Source organism: Anastrepha obliqua, chromosome 6 (assembly GCF_027943255.1).
Source record: "Anastrepha obliqua isolate idAnaObli1 chromosome 6, idAnaObli1_1.0, whole genome shotgun sequence".
Taxonomy (NCBI): domain Eukaryota; kingdom Metazoa; phylum Arthropoda; class Insecta; order Diptera; family Tephritidae; genus Anastrepha; species Anastrepha obliqua.
The window spans coordinates 53,754,912-53,769,774 of NC_072897.1; the positions used below are offsets into that span (position 1 = coordinate 53,754,912).

Sequence of the window (14,863 nt, forward strand, 5' to 3'; positions counted from 1 at the left end):
TATTGTCCATAGCTGTAAATTTAAGAGGCCGTTTGATGTTGCAATGATGCACTCTCTCTAATTTGGATTTTTTATATTTTGGTTGTTCTTTATGCCTAACTGCCTTGTAGTTCTTAATGAATCCTTCTTCCCTACTTTCGTTGTAATCTTCCCTACATCTGTTTAATTTTTCAATTAAAATATTTTTCTTTTATTTTCCTCTAAATTCCTTTTCACTGTACCATTTTCAATTTTTCCCAAATGTACGTCACTAGGTGTGCATTTAATGCTTAAGTGGTGGCGCTCATTATTACTTCTAATTGCTTTTTGAATCAATTGTTTTATTGGAATATTTTTCTCTCATTTATATAATATCCTGAATTTTTCGGCTATTGTGTTATGCAAACGCTCTATGTCTGCATTACCCGTGTGACTGTTGGGTTTAGTTAGATGTAACTCAATGTTCTCTTTTTCTAAAAATTCTTTTATTCGGATTGTGTTAAATTCATTGTCTGCCACTATTTTCTTTGGTTTTCCTATTTTGGCAAAATGATCTTCTAATTGCTCGATAAGAGTAACGTGGTTTCTATCGTTTAACGGGTATGCCGCCCCAAATTTAGAAAATTTGTCTATTACTGTTAGAAAATAATTCCTTTTCATTACTTACGTGTCTATATGAACGATCTCATTTTTGTCTGAGGGTGTTTCTGTGACTAAAAATTTAGGTTTTATTGATTTTCTATCGTACTTGACTTCTTGGCATATCTCGCATTGATTAATCACCAATTGAATTACCTCCATGAGTTTTGGATAGTAAATTTTATTCTTAAGTTGGTTATATGTTTCGATTATCCCTGAATGCATGCTTTCCCTAACGTGATACAATGATATTTGCTTGACTGCTTCTACTTCTGTTTCTATATCTCTAGCCCTTGTAGTACACTTAGTGAAATTAATTTGTTTATCGTTGGAAAACATTTCTATCAATTTTTCTTGAACTATGTTATAGCTTCTGTCTGAAAGTTCAGAAAATATTCCTACTTTACCTTTAGTGATATACTTTCTAAATATTTGTCCCATTACTTCAAAATCACTTTCCGCTATATATATTATCCTTTTTCTATGTAATTCCTGTAATTCTTCAACTTTATTGTTTGTTAATATAATTTGAGTCTTATACTTGTTTACTATTTCTTCCTTAATGTAGAAGTGATCGTGCAAATTTTCATCTGCTGAATGGATTGTTGCCATTGAAACATTTTCGTCCTCCACATTATCTATTATATCAAAATCTGATTCATTATCCCAGTTTTTCCGAACATTTTCTTCATTAACATGTTCCAATCTACTCAGGAAGTCCGCGACTCTATTCTCTTTTCCTTTAATATACTCGATCGTAAAATCATATTCACCCAATTTTAAAATCCATCTTTGATGTCTTGGCGACATGTCCCTTCCTTTGTACTTTGCATGTAAAAACTTAATTGGTTGGTGATCCGTTAAGATCTTAAATTTTCTCCCGTAGAGGTAGGGTCTTAGGTAATTAACGCTCCATAATATTGCCAAAAATTCCTTGTCCGTTGCTGCGTAATTTATTTCATGATTATTCAAGGTTCTTGAAATGAAACAAACCGGATGTCCTTCTTGTGATAGAACGGCTCCAATCGCCTAATTGGAGGCATCTGTGGTTAATGTGAACATTTTTTCAAAATCTGGATATCTCAAAATGGGATGACTACCAATCAATAATTTTAGCTTTTCGAATGCTTCTATATATGTTGAGCCGTTTACGTTTACTTTTATGCCTTTCTTTAGATATTTTGTAATAGGTTGGGCTACCTTCACGTAATCTTTTATAAATTTCCTATAATATCCGGTGAGCCCAAGGAAACTTTTAATTTCTTTCTCTGTTTTTGGTAACGTGATTTCCTGAATTATTTTAATTTTGTTAGGGTTTGGTTTTAGTCCGTCTTTTGTCAGAATATGTCCCAAAAATTCCGTCTCTTTTTTTAAAAAATTGCACTTGTCTATTTGAATTTTTAAATTCACTTTTTCTAATGCCGTAAAAATCTCCGTGATCGCCCTTATATGTTCTTTCAATGAGGTGCTGAATATTAATATATCATCTAGATATACTACGCAAGTTTTGTTTATGAAATCTCTTAGGGTCTCATTCATCAGCCTTTGGAACGTCGCTGGGGCGTTTTTTAAACCGAAGGGCATCCTTGCGAATTCATATAATCCATGTGGTGTCACAAATGCGGTCTTCTCTCTATCTTGTTCCCTCACCAAAATCTGGTGATAACCCTTCGCTAAATCCAGAGTGGTGAAGTATTGCGCCCTGCTCAGTTTGTCCAGAATGGAATTTATATTTGGTAGTGGAAATTTGTCGTCGATAGTTATTTCATTTAGCTTCCTGTAGTCCACCACGAGTCTATATTTCTTTTCTCCTGAATTATTGATTTTTTTAGGCACTATTATCAAAGGGCTTGCATAACGCGAAGAACTTTTCCTGATTATCCCCTGTGCTTCCATTTCCCTTACTTGTTTTCTCCCTTCTGTCTCATGTTGGGGTGGATATCTGTATAGTTTTGAATTTATTTTTTCTTCGGTTGTTGTCCTAATTTCATGCTGTATTTTCATTGTACTAGTTAATCTATCTCCTTCTTTAAAGAATAATTTCTGGAATCTACTTAATATACTATTTTTAAAATTTCTCTTTTTTCTTCTTCATTCAAGTGCTCTAACTGAATTCTGTTTTGAAGTTCACTATAAAATTCTATGGCTTCTAATGCACAAATCTATAAATTATTACATGGGTTTATTAAAAAATGTGTTACTTTATCATTAAATGAGATATATCCGTCTTCCAAATTTACCATTGTTTTAAAACAATTTAACAAGTCGATTCCTATTATAAATTTATATCTTCGTCCCTTTAATTCAGCTACTTTCCATCTAATCTTCGCATAATGGGGTATATTAAATTCGTCGGGTGCATCCGTCACAACTTCATATCTAATAAAATCTTTTTTGTTAATGGTACTAAACTTTATTGGTTCCTTTAATAAATTTTTTCTAAAATCTTTAATGTTACTGTCTATTAAACTAATACTCGCCCCTGTGTCTATTAATGCGTGATATATTTTTCCTCTTATTTTAATGTTTATGATGGGTAAAAAATCTGAGGTCGTTTCCAAAAAAAAATATTTTGATTGTTTGGGGTTCGTTTAAATTGACCTCCGTCGTATTTACATTGTTTTAGTTCAGAATTTTCTATTATTTCATTTAACTTATAGTTTTGTACATCATTTCTGGATTCCATGGGTGCGTTTAGGTCTTGCCTAGGTTGTTCCAAGCGATTTTGGCTGAAACATGGCCTAGGGTGTCCTACCTGCCCGATCCTCTGGATATTGTGTACACCATAAGGTTCTATATTATCAACGTCCATGGGTTCGTTTAGGTTTTGCCTAGGTTGATTCCATCTATTTTGGTTGAAATTTGGCCTAGGGTGTCCTACCTGCCCGAAACGCTGGAAGTTGCCTGATGGGTTATTATAATTGTTATTATTATTAGTTTGTGGAACTCTATAGCGTCCTGAATTATTAAATTGTTTATTTCAATTATTCCAATTATTGTTTTTCCTATTATTATTATTATAATTATTACGATTGTAGTTTTCTATACGTTCTTGTGTAAAATTATTATGTTTATTCTTGTAGCTTTGGTTCATATTTGAATCGTATTTAGTATTTTTAAATTTCCTATATTCTGACCTAATACAGGTATCTTCGAACCTTCTTCTCGTCAAAATTTTAAGTATGTCATTAATATTGTCCACCTCATAAATTTTTTCCAACAATACACCTTGCGTCATTTCCTTCGCGGTATTGACTAAAAGGCTATCTATGTTCGATAAGTCAATGTAATGGTCGTCTTGGTAATATATGATTAGTTCGTCTGCCTTATACTTAATGTTTTGTAATTCCATTATAAGTTCACTTACCGAGTGTACCTTTAGGTTGGCTATTATTTTATATAGATGGTGTGGTTCCACGTTGGGTCAATACCTCAATTTTAGTGTCTCCTTTATTAAATTCCAGTTGTCTGGTGTAGGTATATTAATGAGGACGTCCTTGGCTTGTCCTTGGATGACTTTATAAAATATGGTTCGGACCACTTCTTTTTTTAGATTTTCGTCCGAAATTGTTGACAGCAAATATTCGATGCTGCTGAAGAAGCTGTTTACCGTCACTTCTCCTGTACCGGTAAAAGTTGGCATGTGGTTTATCATCTTAAAAATGTTGTCTCTTTTGCTGTTGTCCTGTATATGGTGTTGTTCCAGGTTTTGCTGTTGTTGCTGTAAGTGGTGTGTTTGTTGTTGTAGGTCTAAGTATGCTTGGCGTAAGCGTTCTAATTGTTGATCCTTTCTGGCCAGTTCTTCGGCCACGCTGACGGATGCAATGTGAGCCTGTTCTTCCATTCTTCTCCGTTTGTCAAAGGTTTGTTGCCTCTTAGAATACAGTTTTAGAAAAAATTATAGTGGTGTCTATTGTAAATATTCACTGCACTATAACAATTTTTTTTTTTTATTATTTATTTTAGTGGTGTTCAAGTTGCAAAAATGTTCACTGCACTATTTTTTTCGTTTTAGTGGTGTTCAAGTTGCCTAAATGTTCACTGCACTATTTTTTTATTTTTTTTTATTTTAGTTAACGTATGTTGAGTTATACCCTGGAGGGTCCGGTCAACTCCTGAGTTGGCTACGGATTCGCAAGATTAGGTTGGGTGTTTATAAAAATTTTTTTTTTTTCCCCCGTATTTCGTTTCACTGGATCCTTTTTACTGCTTAAAGGATCCTACCGACTGCGCCATTTACGTTTCCGGATCGCGGTTGACATAAAAAAAAACTAAATTTGTATTCTTTTTATTTTACTTATAAACTTTATTTATTCTATATTATTTCAGTTTAGTTAAGTTTGACAACTATTCCAATGAATGGGAGGAACAAGACTAACTTTATTATTTTACTTAAGGTAAAATCAAAGCTTACATATGTATACATATTTGCTTACTCGGCATATTTTACAATTTCGTTTTCTTACTTGCTAATTACATTGCTTTATAAAAAATTGTTGTGTTACTTATTAATATTACATTTTCGTGTGGGAACGGAAATGCCGATTTGACAATGTTTATTGTAAGCAGACAGTGAAGTTAGTTAAATTGGGACGGTTGCAATTCTTGGAATTTTGATTTATGAATTTAATCGTAATTTCTGTAAACAAATCGGAAATAGGTTTAGTATTACACTTTGTCTTTAACTCGCGCTCAAGAGTCGAGGCTGGAGCGTTCCCAACGTCTTCATGAACAAAATGTAAGGACCTCTGACTTACGCGAACGAGAGTCAAGTGTCGAGCGTTCGCAACGTCTTGCCGAACAAAGCTTGAGAACCTCTGAGCTACGCGCTCAAGAGTCGAGGCTGGAGCGTTCCCAACGTCTTCATGAACAAAATATAAGGACCTCTCAGTTGCGCGAAAGAGAGTCGAGTGTCGAGCGTTTGCAGCGACTTAGAGCTCAAGCAGAGAGGCAGCAGTTGTCCACAAATAGAGTGCGCAATCGAATTTTAGCTAACAGGAACAGACTGGCTTTCAGATATGATCCGCAGCTTGATTATGCACAACAAGCGTCCGTCCAAATCGGAGTCATGAATAAGATCTGCTCTAACTGCTCTGCCAAGAAATGGGAGGACGAACCTAATGGTATGTGTTGTGCTTCAGGTAAAGTGTGTCTTCCTAACCTTCAGGAGCCGCCACAACCAATAAAAAATCTTTTAACTAATAACCATCCATTATCTGGTCATTTTTTAACAAACATACGTAAATACAATAGTATTTTTCAAATGACTTCGTTTGGCGCAAAAGAAATCAGGGAAGGAAATTTTATGCCCACTTTTAAAATTGAAGGACAGGTGTATCATCTCATTGGTAGCCTTTTACCATCATCAGGCCAAAACCCACAGTTCCTGCAAATATATTTTATTTCGGATGCAGACCAGTTATCATTGCGATCAAGCATCGCACCAACCTTAAAAATGTATTTAATTCGCGAATTACAGACCACTTTGAATAATCATAACGTGTATATACGAAGTTTTAAACAAAACTTAGAACTTAACTCATCACGTAATTTAAAGCTAATTATTCATTCTGATCACACTCCATAGACAGCACACAGAGGCAGATACAATGCTCCTACTGTAAACGAGGTAGCCGTTCTCTTGGTCGATGAAGACAAAGGTCCCAGGGATATAGTCTTACACGGTAGAGACGGACAGCTCAAAAGAGTTTCTGAGCTACATCGGTCCTATGATCCACTACAGTATCCTGTAATGTTTGTGACAGGTGAAGACGGTTATTATTTGACTATTCCTCAACAGGGTTCTGCGCGTAATAAAACTGTTTCGTGTATGCAATTTTATGCATTTAGATTAATGTTAAGAACTAACTCTTTTAATCCGTTACATTATTACAGCGACTTATTTAGTCAATATTGTGTTGACATGATGGCGAAAATGATATCGGAAAGATTAAATCATATTTCGCGGAATCAACAAAGACTGAGGGCTGATGACTACATCCATCTCAGAGATGCCTTAAATCATGATGCAAATGTTGACCCATCAAATATCGGTCAACATGTCATATTGCCATCATCATTTACGGGTTCTCCGCGTTTCATGCACGAGAAAACGCAGGACGCGATGACGTACGTCCGAAATTATGGTAGACCTGACTTATTTGTCACTTTTACATGCAACCCCGAATGGCCTGAAATTAAAGCAGAGCTGCTACCAGGACAACGGTCTTTCGACCGTCATGACATAATTTCACGTGTGTTTCATTTAAAAATGAAGAAATTCATTAAATTATTTGTCAAAGAACAGATATTCGGTAAAGTAAAATGTTATATGGCAAGTGTAGAGTGGCAGAAGCGCGGTTTACCTCATTGTAATTTGCTGTTCTGGCTAGAAACTAAAATACAACCAGATGAGATCGACAGTGTCATAGTTGCGGAGCTACCCAATCAACAAATTGATCCGGTACTACACGACATTATAACTAAAAATATGAAACATGGACCCTGCGGAGAACATAATTTAGCTGCACCATGCATGAAGAACGGTGTCTGCACAAAAAAATACCCTCTCCGTTTCATTAACGACACCCAGACCGGAGAGGATGGGTATTCAGTTTATCGTAGGCGCGATACAACTCAGGGGCAACATGGTGACGATAGATAATAGGTGGATTGTTCCATACTCCCCGCTACTATGTAAGACTTTTAATGCTCATATAAACGTGGAGTATTGCCACTCTGTCCAAGCCATTAAATATATATGTAAATATATAAATAAAGGTTCAGATCAGGCAACTTTTAGTCTTAGAAACCCACACGATGAGGTCGAAAACTATTTAAATGGAAGGTACATAAGCACATCTGAAGCTGTATGGCGCTTATTTGAATTTCCTATTCACGAGCGGCATCCTACTGTAGTGCATTTGGCCGTTCATCTAGAGAACGGTCAAAGGGTGTATTTTACACCAGAGACAGCTCATCAAATTGTCTAAAACCCACGCAATACCACATTACTGGCATTTTTTTCTCTCTGTAATGAAGATGAATTTGCGAAAACTCTTCTGTATCATGAAGTCCCGCAATACTATACATGGGCAAATAATAAATTCACTAGAAGGAGGCGTGGTGAAGATGTAGTTGGACATCCGGGGATAAAAAAAGATGCCGCTTTAGGTAGAGTCTACGGGATACATCCATCCCAATCAGAGTGTTTTTATCTTAGGATTCTACTGCACCACGTACGCGGTCCGACCTCATTTGCATACCTTAAAACTTTAAATGGTATTGTCAAAGAGACGTATCAAGCAGCATGCCGTGACCGAGGTTTACTTGAAAACGATGACCATTTGGGAAACACTTTAAGCGAAGCTTCGTTGTCACAGTGTCCAAAAAAACTAAGGGAGTTGTTTGTAGTCATACTTTTATTTTGTCAACCATCGGAACCATTGAAGTTATGGGATACTTTCAAAGATCAGTTCTGTGAAGATATTAGACATCGGATCAGACAACAGAACCAGGATAACACTTTACCCTTCACTGAAGTCATTTATAATGAAGGATTAATTGAAATTGAAAACAAACTTATAGAATGAAACGACAAAAGTTTAAGTGATTTTGGATTACCTTCTCCCGTTCGTGCCCAGAATAATACTATTGACACAATGGTACAACAGTATAACAGAAATGATCTAACAGCGTTTGATAATGACAATGCGCCCAAATTAGTACCGGATCAAAGACATGCTTATCAGACTATTGTGGACAGCGTGAACAATAACATGGGGAGATTATTTTTTTTTAACGCACCAGGAGGCACTGGAAAGACTTTTCTCCCAAATTTGATACTTGCTAAGATAGCGATTAAAGTTGCTTCGTCAGGAATTGCTGCAACTCTCTTGAACGAAGGAAAAACTGCTCACTCTACGTTTAAACTCCCGCTATCCGTATCTTTAGATCAACGGTCTACATGCTCTATTCGGAAAAATGGACCTCTTGGTAAGTTGCTGCAAGACGCGTCGTTTGTAATATGGGATGAATGCACCATGAGTCATAGAGCTCATGTGGAGGCCGTGGACCGTACTTTAAGAGACCTCCGAAGCTCTGCTGATGTCATGGGTGGTATCACTTTCGTATTTGCTGGAGATTTCCGACAAACGCTTCCAGTCGTCAACAGAGGTACGCGAGCAGATATTATGCAGGCACGTTTAAAATCATCTCACCTTTGGACATCTGTACAACATTTGAATTTGCGCACCAATATGAGAGCTCATCTACATGGAAATATGCATAGCAACTTTCCACAACAGCTTCTGAAACTTGGAGAAGGAATTTTTCCATCTTTAAATTTGGGCACCGATTATGCGGTTACTTTGGATGAGTCTCTAGGCCAAATAGTCCATAATTTAGATAGTCTGATAGATGCTATATATCCTGACATCGAAAACTTAGATCAAAATGATTTTCGTTGGCTGTGTGGTAGAGCAATAGTTTCTCCCAGGAATGAAACAGTCAACGAAATAAACAATTTAATTATGCAGAAAGTACCGGGTGAAGTTAAGTGTTATAAATCCATAGACACCGTCACTAACATCGAGGACGCAGTGCACTACCCCCAGGAATTTTTAAATTCCCTGAACCCCGCTGGGCTACCACCTCATGAACTATCGTTAAAAGTTGGCACGCCGATAATGCTTCTCAGAAATTTGAGCCCCCCCCCAACATGTGCAATGGTACGAGACTTCTTATCAAGGAGCTAAAAGATAATTTAATAGTAGCGAAGATTATCACCGGCCCTGCAGCTGGTGAATTAGCTCATATACCAAGAATACCCATGATCCCTACTGATTTGCCAATACCTTTCAAAAGGCTCCAATTTCCAGTAAAAATTTCTTTCGCACTAACGATAAACAAATCACAAGGCCAAACATTCAAATTAGTAGGAATTGATTTACGAAAAGAATGTTTTACGCATGGGCAACTTTACGTTGCCCTATCACGGGTCGGGGCTCCCGACCATCAGTATATTTTGTTAGCTGAAAATAATTTAACGTCAAATGTTGTTTATAGAGAAGCTCTACAATAATTTAGTTATGTATCCTAAAACAACAGGTTGCACTGCGGTACTGCAGGCAGAAGTGAACACTTTTGCCGGGAGCAAGACTTAGCGCTTTGCGGGCGGTCCTTTAGTTAGTTCTAATAGAGATATATTTAGTATCGGCGGTGCACCCGTGCGAAGCCGGGGCGGGTCGCTAGTTATGTATATTGTCATATACCATCATTTATGTACATATAAAGTATACGTTCATTTATGTATGTATGTAATGAAAAACTTCATGAATTACTTTCAGAACTTTATTAAAATTAATTCGCGTCGCGCGCATGCACAAAACCTTGGTTTACAACGCAGGCGCAGAAATAAACGCACTGCGTATTTATCCTCCCCATGTGACTCGGCATCAATTCTCGGCGCCAATTTTTTTTTTTTCTTTTTTAAATGTGTTTTGTTTTTAGTGTAATCGTAAAAAATTTTTAATAAATTTTATGTATCCGCTTATCATTTCAAAAGTAACAAAATGGTAAAAAAATAAGCAGTTGAAGAAATAAACGCACCGGCTATTTTTTCTCGCCACATGTTAGACTCCATATCAATTCCCGGCGTCAACTTTTTTTTTATTAATTTTTTTTTTAATTAGTTTCTTTTTTAATGTAATTGAAAAAAAATTTTGTGTCATAAATTTTAAAAAGTGCACAAAAACATATGCATATATCTGCAAGGCTAGAAACTTACTCTGAAATCAGAGTATTTGAAGGCTCCTGTACATATTTGAAGGTTACTGTACATACAAGGCTGTGCCCCATGAATGTGCGCTGGATTTCTTGAGAAGTTTTTGGGAGTCGTAATATTTTTTTTTTGGTGTGGTAAGTGCACATACATACATATACACAGCATATCTGTATGCACATATACTTATATGGGCATATGAAATTCACATATTTGTATTTGCATATGCTATCTTCCTGAGTGCCTGGTAATGAATCAGTTCTCTATGAATGATTTGATTATATTTTGGTATGTATGTATATATTTCTGGATGATTTGCTCTTTCTAAGTCACTTTGGATCTTAGGATATTTGTTTTTTATGATAAAGTGCCTGTAGCTAGCCTGCAGCGCTAACATTCTTTCTAATATACATATGTCAAAATATTTATTCTCATATATTTATTGTTATATGAAACTGTTAAAATAATAAAATAATCGAAAATTCAGTTACAAAGGAAAACGAAAGCTGCTTCACCAAACTCTTCCTCGATTGCGACTCTCTACTTCTATCCTTCAGCCTTGCCATTTGTCGTTGATACCAGGCTTGCCATTTGTCGTTGACACCAGGCTTGCCATTTGTCGTTGACAGCTCGGCCTTTCCTGATTGATCGTATCTCCGGACGATTCTCTGCGGTCGTTGTCATCGATGTGATTTCGGTTGATATCAGGACCTGACTTCTCATCATCGAAATCATCGTCTACTAAACCTTGAATACACCACGGTTTCATGTTTTCATTTGTAAATACACCTGCGTAAGGTTTTCGCCGAGTTGTAGTATCTGGCAGATCTTCTACTACGTAGCGGTCATTGGGTAAAACTTTAGTTACCATATACGGTCCTTTGAACGACGGATCAAGCTTGTGTGAGGTACCAGTGGGTTGGGGTACATAATCAACCACTACCAAGTCTCCTTCGTTGTATTGTCTGGGTGTCTGATGTTTTGAATCAAACCGCTGCTTCCATTTGGCCCTTTCGGCATCGATTCGTTCGGCCACTGCTTTCATTCGGAAGTCTTCGTGTTGATATGTGTCCTCATCGCTTTCGTCTTGTACTGCTTGAATTAACCGATTGGTGGTAACATCTCGAAGTTTGTAGGTAAAAACTATACTATTTGGACTCTGCTTTGTCGTCGTATTATTTTGGGAGTTTAAGCACCATTGAAGCTGGGGTAGCGCTTCGTCCCAATCTTTGTCGGATTTCGTACTGCATTTAAGTGATGCCAAAATGGTTTTATTAATACGCTCCGCTTGACCGTTGGCACGAGGCGTGCGCACTGCTACTTTCGTGTGACGTATGTCGTATCGTTCGACGAAGTTCTGAAACTCTTTGGATGTAAAGGCTGTGCCTCTGTCCGAAACCATTTGCGTTGGACATCCGTATATCGTCATATAATCACGTATTGCCGCTAACACCGGAGTTGTCTTCGTATTCCGCAATGCTCGTATAACTACATATTTAGTGAAAGCACAGACAATGACAAGAATATAGCAATTACCGTGTTTGCTTCGTACGAATGGCCCCAAATGATCTATGTGCACACAACGAAATGGTATTGGTACCACCTTGCTTACATGTAGCTGCGCTTCTTTCTTCCCTCCTGTTACTTTATTGATGCAGCATTCTGGACACGATGCAATATAAGATTTTACGTATTGTCGCATACGAGCGAACCAAAAGTCTTTAGATAACCGTTCACAGGTCTTGTCCAACCCGAAGTGACCTGCTTCATCGTGGCACGCTCTTGTCAAACGCCACTTCACGCCTTTTGGGACTACTAGTAGCTTATTCCCGTTGACCTTGCGATATAACCGTTGGCCTTGCAAAGTGTAATCATCTTTCAGTTGACGTTCATTAAATGTTTTTTTCCCGTTGAGAACCTCGATGATCTCTTTAAGTGTCTCATCTTGTATCTGCATTGCCGATACCCAATCGTTGTCGATATTAACTACTCGATAGACTGACTCTGCGACCGTTATCGGTTCCGTTGGTGGAAATGTCGGACTTCTGCTTAAGCCATCAGCCAATGTATTCTTTGCACCCGCACGATGGATACATTTAAAATCAAACTCCTGTAGTTTGAGCCACCACCTAGCCACTCGCGGTAACAATGGTGTCGTTGCTTTTGTTACTGCTATAGCATTGCAGTCAGTGATTACGTTAAATTTTTGTCCGATTAGATACAACCTATATCGTTGCAATGTTTCAACTATTGCCAGAACCTCTAACTCATGGCTGGCATAGTTGCGTTCTGCTTCATTACATTGCCTACTAAAATAAAACACAGGCTTCCAATCAGTGTCGTTGGAACTTGCATCCGTGTGCACCTCATGGGTTTTCGTTGCGTCGTACATTACTAGTACTGGCTTTGTAATTATCATCGCTTTTAGCTTTTCAAAGGCATCGTTCTGTTCTTTATTCCATACAAACTCTACGTTTTTTTTCAGCAACATCGTTAACGGACGAGCCAGTATACAATATTCTTTAACAAATTTTCTGAAATAACCCGTTACTCCTAAAAATTGTCGTACCTCTTTGGTCGAAGTCGGTTTTGGATATTCCTCGATAACCTTCGTTTTATTTTTACCTGGACGTATTCCATCGCTATTTATATCGTGACCCAAAAACTGAACCTGCTGAGCCATAAACGTACACTTGGATGGTCTAAGTGTTAAACCTGTAGCTTTGATAGCTTCCAGAAACTCTTTAAGGACCATGATGCCTTCGTCGACGGTTTTCGTGGCTATGATAACCTCATCAACATAGCTTACCACCTTATCACGATGTTTCAATGACTTAATTAAGTTAACAACTATTTCCTGGAAAACCATAGGAGCATTTACCAGACCGAAAGGCATAACATTATGCTCAAATAAACCCTCGTGAGTTAAAAATGCTGTATATTTTTTTGAATCTTCGTTCATCGGTACTTGGTAATAACCGGAGGTCATGTCCAATGTGGAAAAATATTTGTTCCCTGAAAGGCGCGAGAGTTGTTCTTCCACTATTGACATTACGTAATTCTTCTTAACTGTGACCTCGTTAAGCGCACGGTAATCAATGCACATTCGATTTTCGCCATTAGATTTTTTACCAAAAGTACTGAAGCTGCGTGAGGTGAACTACTTGGACTTATAATATCGTTGTCCAACAGCTCCGCCAAAATTCTCGACAACTCAGGACGTTGTGAAAAAGGGACTTGATATTTCTTACCAAGTATAGGACCTGATTTGGTTACCTCTATCGTCATTTGTGCGCTTTTGCATCTGCCAATTCGGCTTATATCTTCGGCAAAAGAATTTTGCTTATCAACTAAAAGGTTACGTACCTTGCTCTTATCTTCTTCCGATAAATCGCTGGATATATTAAAATTATTTATTTTTATTTCGTCTAAATGTAGTACGCCTTTGTCTACAACCATGTGATACCCATTGTTTTGTAAAACGTCGCGACCCAATAAAATGTCGTAGGGCAGCAGGCTATCCGCGACAATGTACAATATTATCTCTCGCTGAACGTTATCAACATTTGCAACAACATTGACTTGTCTCGTCACTTGCACTTTAGATCCGCCGAATCCTGTGAAACATTTATTTGTTCCCAGTATCTGCATGCCATCTGCTGCTGATTCGCGAATTAAAGAGCATACGCTTCCGGTATCAATAAAAGCTTCGAACTCCTTTCCATTTAACTCAACCACTTTCATGACTGGTGGTGCTTCATCGCTTTCATTGTGGTTCCCAATCTCTACAACTGTTGGTTTCTTGTTGCAGTTCTTGGCTTCGTGCCCTATCTTAGTACATACAGTACAACGTACCTTCTTTTGCGGTTGCGGACACTTGATTGTTATATGACCGTACTCATTACAATTAAAGCACTTTACTTGCGTTTGCTTCGCATTACATTTCGTTTCAGATTTCAATATTTGCTGGGTTGGAGTAGTAGATGTCGTTGATATACTACTGGTAATCGTTAAGTTCTTGAGTGCAAGTAACAATTGGCTACATGAACCAAAACTCATTGCTGCCAGTGCCTTTGTTAATGCACCATCGTTGAGACCACTAATTATATGTGTATTGATGGAAACATCATCCACCAAACCTTGTCGACCTATGGTTAGCATAGAATAATAATATTCCACATAGTCTTCGCCGTTTTTTCGTTTGCGCCTCATAAGCATTTTATGTGCCTCAGCTGCATTATGTGTTGATGGAAAATCGATTTTGAATGCGTTAACAAATTGTGACCAGGACTGAAACACCGGTTGTGCATCCAGCCAACGTTTAGCCATGCCTTTCATTTGGTGCTGAACTGCGATCATTTCTTCTTTCCAACCGTGACATTTCTGCAATTGCTCAGCTCGGATTAAAAACTGCCTTGGTGATGTTAAGCTTTTGAGTGGATCAAATTCAGGCATTACACCGAT

At 37.5% G+C, this 14,863-nt stretch overlaps 1 protein-coding gene across 1 annotated transcript in view; it reads left to right on the forward strand.

The window, feature by feature from the left end:
* LOC129250536 (voltage-dependent calcium channel type D subunit alpha-1-like) overlaps positions 1 to 14,863 on the forward strand; it is a 342,952-nt gene that overhangs the window by 287,024 nt on the left and 41,065 nt on the right. The gene's annotated exons all lie outside the window — the stretch shown is intronic.